This window comes from Octopus bimaculoides, chromosome 3 (genome assembly GCF_001194135.2).
Source record: "Octopus bimaculoides isolate UCB-OBI-ISO-001 chromosome 3, ASM119413v2, whole genome shotgun sequence".
NCBI lineage: Eukaryota > Metazoa > Mollusca > Cephalopoda > Octopoda > Octopodidae > Octopus > Octopus bimaculoides.
Window position 1 is genome coordinate 160806535 of NC_068983.1, and position 10265 is coordinate 160816799.

The window sequence follows — 10265 nt, forward strand, 5'->3', positions numbered from 1 at the left end:
GGAAAATTGCCTTGCCCTCCCGGTTAAAGGAGGTCGGCGGGTCAATCCTCACGATGGATTCAGCTGATAGCCGGATCCGTCCTACACGTGACAGTAGTTGTTCGATATAGACCCACAGGTCAGCAATGTTCGGACACTGGACGAGTGCGTGCAGAACGGTTTCGTCGTCCTGAGCGCACCTCGGGCAGGCTCGGTTGACGGCACTTCCGTGCCGGTAGAGTTTATCTCGAACAGGTAGCGCACCTCGGTAGCACTGCCAGGCGAGGGACCTTTGGAAATTATCCATGGGCCCCGGCCCCAAAGTTCTCCCAACAGACTGTCTAGCTGATTATCTTCGAATGCCTAGAGTTTCCCCGAGAACGTCGTCGCACTTTTCCTCCACTAACTCTCTATAGAATGCTAGAGTGGAGATACTACCTATCGCACTGCCCGCCTGAGTGAAGGCAGTGAGAGCTTGGTTACACTCGAAAAATACCTTAGGAATGAGAACCCAGGTTCGAAATTTTTCTGATGAAGTCTGGAAGGTATATCAGCCGAAACAAGTAAGATGAGGACAAATATCCGTCAATTGTAAATAATGAATTATAAGACTCTACATTCTTACAACGTAATGTTGTGTTGAGGTCGTTTATGATTTTGTGGCGCAAAATAATGAAACACTATGAGTGCGCGCGCACGTGTGTATGTGTGAGCGTACATCAGGAGCGTTTCTTTCGAAAATATGAAAATAAAGCTTAAATCTTTCGTCTTCATGAGAACACACTGGAAAGCGGGTACATATGTATTAAAGGTAGTCTAGGTACCCTATTTCAGTTATATAGCTTTTACTTTTAATATTGCATTAAGTACCAGAAGTTGCCCTGATACATATATGTATATTAAATGTATATAAATTTATATGTATGTGTGTATATTTATAATCGACTTGACCCTGCCTCCAAGACTACTGGCTTTGTGCCAAAATTTGAAGCCATTATTACTCTGGCTTCAATCGGTGAGCGGGCAGAATCGTTAGCACGCCGGGCAAAATGTTTAGCGGCACTCGTCTGTCTTACGTTCTGAGTTCAAATTCCACTGAGGTCGACTTTGCTTTCATCTTTTCAGGGTCGATAAAATAAGTACAGTTTGAGAACCGTGGTTGATGTAATCCTCTCCCCCAAAATATCAGGCCTGGTGCCTGTAGAAAGAATTATTATTTTGTTTTTCTTACAATTCGAAATAAACATAGGTGAAATCAATTCTTCCTGCCCTCCTTTCACTCTCTCATGCACTTTGACCCGATCATTATCTCAGTTACAACTCAACGTAACTTGGATCTTAAATTGATCTTCTTGAAAAGAAACAATTTATTCTAATTACATAATTAAAAAAACAAAACAAAAAAGTTTAGCATGATCTATGTTGGTGTGCCGTGGGAAGAAATTTTAATAAGGGTTTCTGGCAGGACTTTTAATCGGAAAATGAGTCTTACTGAATTGACTCCATGTTGTCTCCTCGAATTCAAGTAATTATATTATATTATTTAATTTGGTTTCTTTGTTGTTCTTTCACCTCTTTAAGCGCTCACCTCCTTCACCCTTGTTCCTTACACTTGCTTCTTCTGACTTTATAACCAGTCGACGACTATGTCAGCATGGTCTGTTGAGAAAAGATCCACATTTATTTCCTATTTGTAACGGTCTTTATAATTGTAAACACACACACACACACACACGGGAACCCTGGAGATTCGTACACGCATACACAAACACACACACACACAGATACACACACGTATGCACATCATCAATTATGTAGAAATATACAGACGACACTGCCAGCCATTTACCACCCTACAACAACACGTCATTGCGTACGCACACGACAACAAATCATTCTCTAAATCCTTTCATTTCCCGTCTAACTGTTTCATTTTCTGGCCTTTAGTTTCTCGATTTTCTTGACTTTCGTTCAACGTTCTACTCTACATTCTCTTTCTTGTTTTGTTTTTCACTTTCTATCTTTCTCTCTTCTGTTTCACCTTTATTTTCTTCACCTTCAACATTTCTCCTCAAGTTTTCCTTTTACCTTTTCCCTTTATTTTTCTCCAATTCTTTTTATTACTGCTATTTATTTTACTCGGTATTTTTTCTACTGTTATATTCGCACGCACACACACACGCACACACACACACACACACACACACTCACTTACGCACACGCACATATACACCACCACAGCCACTGCCGACACTGTTTCCCATTAGTCTCCTTTTAATTCTCGAATCACGCTTCTCTTGTCATTCTGTTCGTAGCCTGGTCTCCCTCCCTCTCTACTTTTCTCCCTCTACTCCTCACTCTTACACTTTGTGTCTATCTTTCTCGCAACACGTCTCGCAGTGTAGGCTGGTGTAGGAGAGACGATCCGCCAAACCGGCGACAGTCGATGTTAGGGCCGTATCATTAAATCCCTAGGGTCAATGGCTTTCTTTTTGACCCTAAGCCTTCGTTATCTGTAGTTCAGACTGACAGAGAACCCCTTCGACTCTGACGCCGGAGTCTCTATTCAGAGACGTTTCGGCGTTTTATCGCGGGAGAGACAGAAACCGCGCCTCGCTGGCAAAGATAGATTGTTTAGAAATAGAGAGAAGTTACAAGGCGAACAAGAGAAAGAAAGATAGATAGATAGATAGATAGATAGATAGATAGATAGATAGATAGATAGATAGATAGATAGAGAAAGAGAGAGAGCAGGGGAGAGAAAGAGAGAGATAAGTGAGAAGACTATAAAGTCTCAACTAGTTTGGATAGACTGAAAAAGAAAAGAACAAGCAGAAATCAATGAAAGGTAGGAAGAAGGAGTGAGAGACGAGGAGCTAAGCGACGGAAAGAAAATAGGAAATTAAAAAGGAGACTAAATGGCTTAAGAATGGCGGCAACTTATTTTTTCTGATCGTTGTTTTGGTTGATGTATGATTTATTTATTTATTTATTTTTGCTATTTCAATGTACTTTTTAATGTGTTTAATGTTATTGTGTTTGCTGTGTTTGCTGTGTTTTTTTATTATTTTTTTATTTAAATGATTGTTTGATTTGGGCAGTTGTGGCGACTATGACGTGTCTTCCTGATAATGAAGTGGGTGGAGAGAAACTGTCCTATAACGGGCCGATAGCGAACAGTAAAACAGATTTGGTTATCTTTTTTCTGTCTCACTGGATTCTTACATTACGTTTGACTATGAAGTTGTATAAAAAACATATGAACGGTTTTATAAGCAGCTGGGTGTCTGTGTCTGTTTAGGGACGGGGCCAACCAGCTTTTAAGGATCTATAATAAATACTGCTTTTTATTGTTGGTTGCTATTGGTTACCCTTGCAGTGTGGGAATGTGTATATGTGTATATGCATGTTTATGCATTAAAAGGAGAAAAAAACAGAAAGCAGAGACAGAGAGACAGACAAAATTACACTTATATAATCTCCAAATGTTTACTTTTTTTATAAACAAAAACAAACTTGGATCTAGTCGGTTTGGCTGCCAGCATCAATTCTGTTCGAATTGATTTCATATTAAGTGTAATAATACACTTTTATTGGCTAATGAATGACGTGAAAATCATTTTCGCTATAAATCAATAAAAAGTTATTAGTAATTAAAGTTTGAAAATTTTGGCAATTTTAGCCAGTCGTAAGCCACAGACACATTCATGCCTGTTTCCATAGTAACAGACAGAACATGAGATTTCTTTTGTCTGCGAGGAAGTGCGTGTCTGTTTCCATAGTACAAGCGGAACCGAGAACTTTTTTATCTGCGAGAAAGCACGTGCGACAAATATATTGAAACCACTTTGATTAGGGCAGCAAGTTCCTGTAACCTCGCTCCTATGATGAAGAGACTGAAAACAGAAGAGAATATTGTGTACCTTCAAGAAAAGGGTGTTATATGCAAAGAAAACTATGTAAAAACAAGAGGCATGTAATGTGTACAAAAAAGCGTGGTGGGAGAATGTACTGGCGGTGCTTGCGCCAAGAATGCATGGAGTCTGTGTCGGTGAAGAAAAGCACATGGTTTGAAGGTGACACCCTTCCTTTTAGGTCTGCAGTGCTCTTCCTTTACTTATAGGTTAAGAAATTGACTTCAGCCCGGTTTTGTATTGAAGAACTGGGGATGAACCGCAACTTTGTTAGAGAAATATGTGCGGAGGACTTGCTCCGTCATCCAATTCAAGTTGGTGGTCCTAGGAAGATTGTTGAAATTGACGAAACAGTCTTCTCAAGACGTAAGTACAATCGAAGAAGGGTCCCACCTGAGCAGTGGGGTTTCGGAGAAGTGTGTCGCGAGACCAGACAGGTTTTCTGCATGCGGTACCATGTCGGAATCGTGACACACTAGAAGAATGTATACGTCACTCGATTCTTCCAGGAACCACAATTTTCAGCGATTAGTGGAAGGCGTACTCTCACATTCCTGAAATTGATGGTAACAATTTTGAGCATAGAACGGTGAACCACAGCGTTGAGTTTGTTAAGCCGAAAGATGGTACCCACACTCAACAAGTGGAGAGTACGTGGGCCTCCGCGAAGCGAGGTAATAAACGACGCTGTGGCTCTCGCCGTTCTATGGTAGATTCATATCTGAATTTATCTGGTGTAGGAGATACGAAAATTGTGATTTGTTTGAAAAGTGGTTGTGAAATGTGCTAAAAATAACAGCTAAATAACGTTTTTTGGATAAATCTTTTAAACTAACATAAACATTTGTTTGTATGAAAGAGAATTATCGGAGTACTTTCATATAATTCTTCCAAATCTTTCTGTTAATACTGTATTGAAACTATTTGTGGGGAAACATTGTAATGTTTTTATCGCATGTAACGTGTTGTTTATCGCATTTGCATTAAATGCATATTGAATGCTTCGAGCTACAAAACATGTGTTGTTTACAAATATTAATTGACAACATGTGCTATTTTCAGGATGTTGATGACAAAATGTGCAGTCACGCACAAAGTGACAGCTTTCAAGACCTGTTTCCCGTCTGGTTGAAAATGATCAAACTTTAAACCTCCATAACTTTTTTAAACCATTTTTTTCTGGAAAAAGTGAAATAACTCCAGCAATTCAGCTTGGAAAAGTATATTATTGTGTCAAATTTTAAAATTTTCGATAAATTTTCTGAGATGCTAGCAACCAAACCAATTAGATCTAAAAACTTAAATATTTGACACTGAATAATTTTATCTTGCAAATATATCATTACATGATCGCTTGACTTGCTCAAAATAGCAACCAAATCTCCCTTAACTCACTGCATAAGTCCTTAAATTGATGGAAAGGTCATGGCTGGAATGTCTTTGATTATAGGTCTATTCGTTCTAGGCCGAGCTGATCCTCAACAACAACAACAACAACAGCAGCAATATTAACATATTCTTAAATTATTTCAGTAGCACGTGTTTTAGAGACAGCACTGAATTCGTTTTTGTATTTCATTTCTTATTGTTTGACTAGTGCGTTCAAAACCTGAGTGTCGTTACACCGACTCTATACATTATACATTGGATCAAGCATCGACTCTGCTGAATAAAAAATGTATATTTTCTCTTATTTCCAGACTTATCGTACACTTCTTCTGCCGTATTATATGCGAAAATCTTTTTATTAATGTTACATAACAAAATATCTTATCTACTCTTTGAGCATGGAGTTTCACGTACTTTCTATAGGAATGGCTGAATGAATGGGGTTTAAGGTAGCCATCTCGCTCATCGATGATCAGCTATCTTCCTTATTCCTTTGTGAACAATATTCACATTGAATTGGAATGCACTTCTAGCATCTCGTGACTTCTCTCAATTTCTTAGATATCATTGTTTCCCAAATCATGCAATATCTCTCGAACTTCATCCTTTGCAAGCCAAGCACCTCCCATTTCAATCTCCAATTTCCATCTTTCCATTCCATTTATTCATCAATTTTCGTCGCCCATTATTCCTGTGGGGAGGAGGAGTCGTGGAGGTTGAGTCCTCAGCATATCCTCCATAGGGTCCTATCAGAAGCAATCGTCTTTGCAATTCCCGGATGTATTCCCAAGCGTAAACAAACGAGACCATGGATATTGTCCAGCCAACTCGCTTGTTGTCTATTCTCCGTTGACTCAGTTAAAAGATCTTATCTTGCATCATTTTTTGTGACATTCCAGTCATATGTCCATGACAGAGGAACTTAGATCACTCAATGCAGAGAAGTAACAGCTCGGTCGGAAGCGACTACCCAATACTCGAGCTACGCACCTTGTCGAGTAACGTTACCCCAGAATTCCTTCAGATGAATCCTATTTCAGCCGCTTGTATTTGTGATCGTATTCTTTTGATCATTCCCCGACATTCATGAGCATAGGTGAGGATAGGCACGAAAACCGAATTGAAGATAACAAGTTTGGTATCCTGGGTATCAGAATAGGGATTTTATAGGGTAATAGCTGTTCTCTGCCCGACAGCCCTGACATTGGTACTTAGTAAAATGAACCTGGGGTACCAACTAAAGGGAAAATCTCAAGCAATCAGCCACCTCCTGTTCACGGATGATTTGAGACTGTATGGCAAGGATGAGGCACAAGTGAGTTCTTTGGTGAACACAGTCCAATGTTTTAGTACTGATATTAGAATGGAATTTGGACTCAAGACGTGTGGTATAATGTACCTGAAAAGAGGTAAGGTACTTTCCCTAGAAGGGATAGCATTACTTAATAGAGAAATGATTAAACAAATTGAAAAAGAAGGCTATAAATACATTGGCATACTAGAGTTCAACGAAATCATGGAGAAGGAAAGGAAAGAACAACTGAGGATGGAATATTTCCGAAGACTAAGATTGGTGTTGCGCTCAGAATTGACAGGATGGAATGAAATCCCAGCAATTAATACATGGACGATTGCATCACTTCGGTATCGAGCTTGAATCATAAAATGGCAAAATAAAGAACTGATAAACATGGAGACGAAGACCAGAAAAATATTGACAGTGCACAGAGCCTTCTACCCAAAGAGTGACACCGATAGGCTGTACTTGTCCAGAAGAAAGGGTGGGAGATGTCTGATCAGTTGCCAGGATTATATCGAAACAGAAGAAAACAGCTTAGAGTGGTATGTAAAAAATACCGTGGAATCATTGTTGAAACATGTGAAGTCCGGCGTCATCAAAACTGATAATTGTGTAATGAAAGACAAACTTAAAGAGGAAAAGAACACAAAAAAAGAAAGAAACAGCATGGAATGAGAAAAAATGTACAGTCAGTTTGCAAGAGATATGAACGCCAAGACAGATACAAAAGACCGGTGGCTGTGGATGAGGAGGAGTGACTTGAAGATAGAGACAAAATTATTTATATGCACAGCACAAGAATGAGCATTAAGGACTAACTGTGTGAAGCGCAGATTAGACAACACTACCGACAGCGACAAATGCAGAATGTGTGGTGAGAGGGGTGAAACGGCATGGCACAATCGGTAGCTAATGCCCGAAATTGGCACAACGCGACTACGAAAGACAAAATAACAATGTGGCAAGAATGCTTTATTTGAGAGCTCTGTGGAAATCACGGCCTACAAAGAGCAAAGACGTAGTATGAGAAACCCCCAGAAAGTGTCACCGAAAATGAAAATTGCAAAATCTTGTGGGATGGAATGATTCAGTGCGATCACCTGACCAGACATCGGAAACCGGACATTACTGTGGGGAATAAAAAGAAAGAACACGCATGATAATCGGCATAGCACGCCCCGGTGACAACAGGATCAAAGAGAAACAAGAAGAAAATCTGATGATTTAAAGTGGGAAATACGAAGATTGTGGTCAATAAGGAGAGTAAACGTGATACCAAAAGTAACTGGTGCAATTGAAAGTATCAGCACTCAACTACCAACAAGGCTCAAAAAGATTGGTACAAATGTAAAGGTAGAACACCTACAAACATCAGCATTGCTTGGAACTGCAAGAATTCTTGGCAGGGTTCTTGAAGCATGACCAGTAAACAAGTGTCGCCTTAGTCTGATGACTATGGACAACTGACACTTTCCATCATACCCAGTAAAATAAGCTGTGTGTTCTCATCAAATAACAACAATAACAACAACAACAACAACAACAATAATAATAATAATAATAATAATAATAATAATAATAATAATCCTTTCTACTAAAGGCACGAGGCCTGAAATTTGGTGGAGGGGACCACGGTGTTTCACTGGTCTCGTGTTCTTCGCGTGGTGGTGGTGGTGATTACGACTACGACGACAGTTAATTTATGTAACAAGTGTGGATATGTAAGTGTTATTACTTTATTAGTGGCCCCGATTTGGACGGCTATATAAACTACCATCCAAATCAGGGCCATAAGCCAAATTTCCTCTCCAATCCCAAATACAGGCTGATCAATCTCTCTAAAGGTGAGATAGGTATCATTATAAACGTATTCTCGATACTATCAACTCCGATATCAGAAGAGCTACAGAGTTGACTCAATGGAACTCCAACGCAGCCGTAATCGACTGGTTCCGCAGTATCGAGAATAAATTAGCCCGTAGATTCACCCAGTTCAACATTGTCGACTTCTACTCTTCTGAAGGCCCAAACTTTTGCTAAGCAATACACCAGCATTTGTGATCTTGATATCAGAAGTATCATGACTGCCAGAAAGTCAGTTTTGGTCCACGACGATTCCTTCTGGATGAAGAAAAAAGGCAGTCCATTGTTCGATGATCTTTGATGGGGTTGAAATCGCCGACCTCGTTGGTTTATACATGTTGGATACCCTCAAAAGACGTACCCACTCACATAGGTCGGCCCTCTATAGGCACGACGGTCTAGCTATCTGAAGCCATATGAGCGTCATGTCATGGACAAGTCCAGGGAGAAAATATTTAAGGAGTTCGGGCTGTCCATAACAGTTACCATCAACCTGACAACGGTCGATTTCTTGGACGTAACCTTAGACGTGAACACGGGCAAGTATTACCCGTACAGGAAGCCTAACGAGGGTACAGTATACATCCACAAGAGCTCAAACGATCCCCCCGCTGTAATTAGAAACTATCTAATCTCTCGACCAATAGAGAGATCTTTAACAGGGACACCTCCACTACAACGATGTTTTGGCTAGGGGCGGGTTTACTGAGAAGCTCACGTATGTGGATAACCCATAAACACTTCCTCACCCCCGAAAGGATTAAGAAAAGGAAGATTATATGGTATAAAAACCCCTTTCAACCTAGTAGTTTCCACCAAAGCTGCTAGGGGCTTCTTGTCGTTAAGAAAAACTTCCCCAGAAGCCACAAGTATTATAAATACTTCAATCCGCATAATGTCAAAGACAACATCTCAGACGTAAAAATGCACCCGCTCCAACCCCAACCTGCAACTTCCAAAACCCCACCATGTGCCCACTAGAGGATCCTGCCTTTCAAGGGCCGTAGTATACAGAGCCACCTTTACACCATCCAATGGCATTACGTAGCACTATACGGGTATGACAGCTAATAACTTTAAGGGATATGCACTCGTTCAGATCCAAGGACAGAGAGAACTCTACTTTCCTGTCTCGTTTTCTCTGGAGATTCCTGACCTCCGAGACGAAACACCCAGCGCCCACAACTGCCAACTCTGCCTCCGCGAAAAACTGCGTATCCTCTGACAACCCGCAGTATCCATCAACAAAAAATACGATTTATCTTATTGCAGTCACCAGAGGTATGCCTTTCTGGCAAATTTCAAGCCTCTGACTGCCGACAACCCGGATATACCATCTTAGTACCAGATGCTACTCTACACCACCTGCACCAAGGTCACCGTCACCAACCAACCCCATGAGCAGGACTACCAATTACCAATACCCAACGCTTACCAATCCCCAACGCTAACCAATCCCCAACGCTTACCAGTCTTCAACACTTACCAATTCCCAACGCTTACCAATCCCCTATGCTTGTTATACTTATGCATGCGCGCGCACTACTATGCATGTCTATCTATCTATCTATCTATCTATCTATCTATCTATCTATCTATCTATCTATCTACCTATCTATCTATGTGTGAGTGTATGTGTGTGTGTATGAACAGAGAGAGCGATAGAAATGAGAGCGGTAATACGTGAAATTTTCCTCCTATTTTCGGTCTCTTTTTATTATTTGTCTCTCTTTTTAACTCTTTCTTTGTGTATTGCTCGCATAGTGGAACAGAGACAGAGACTGATATACAACATCACGAGAGATGAAGAAGCAACGGTA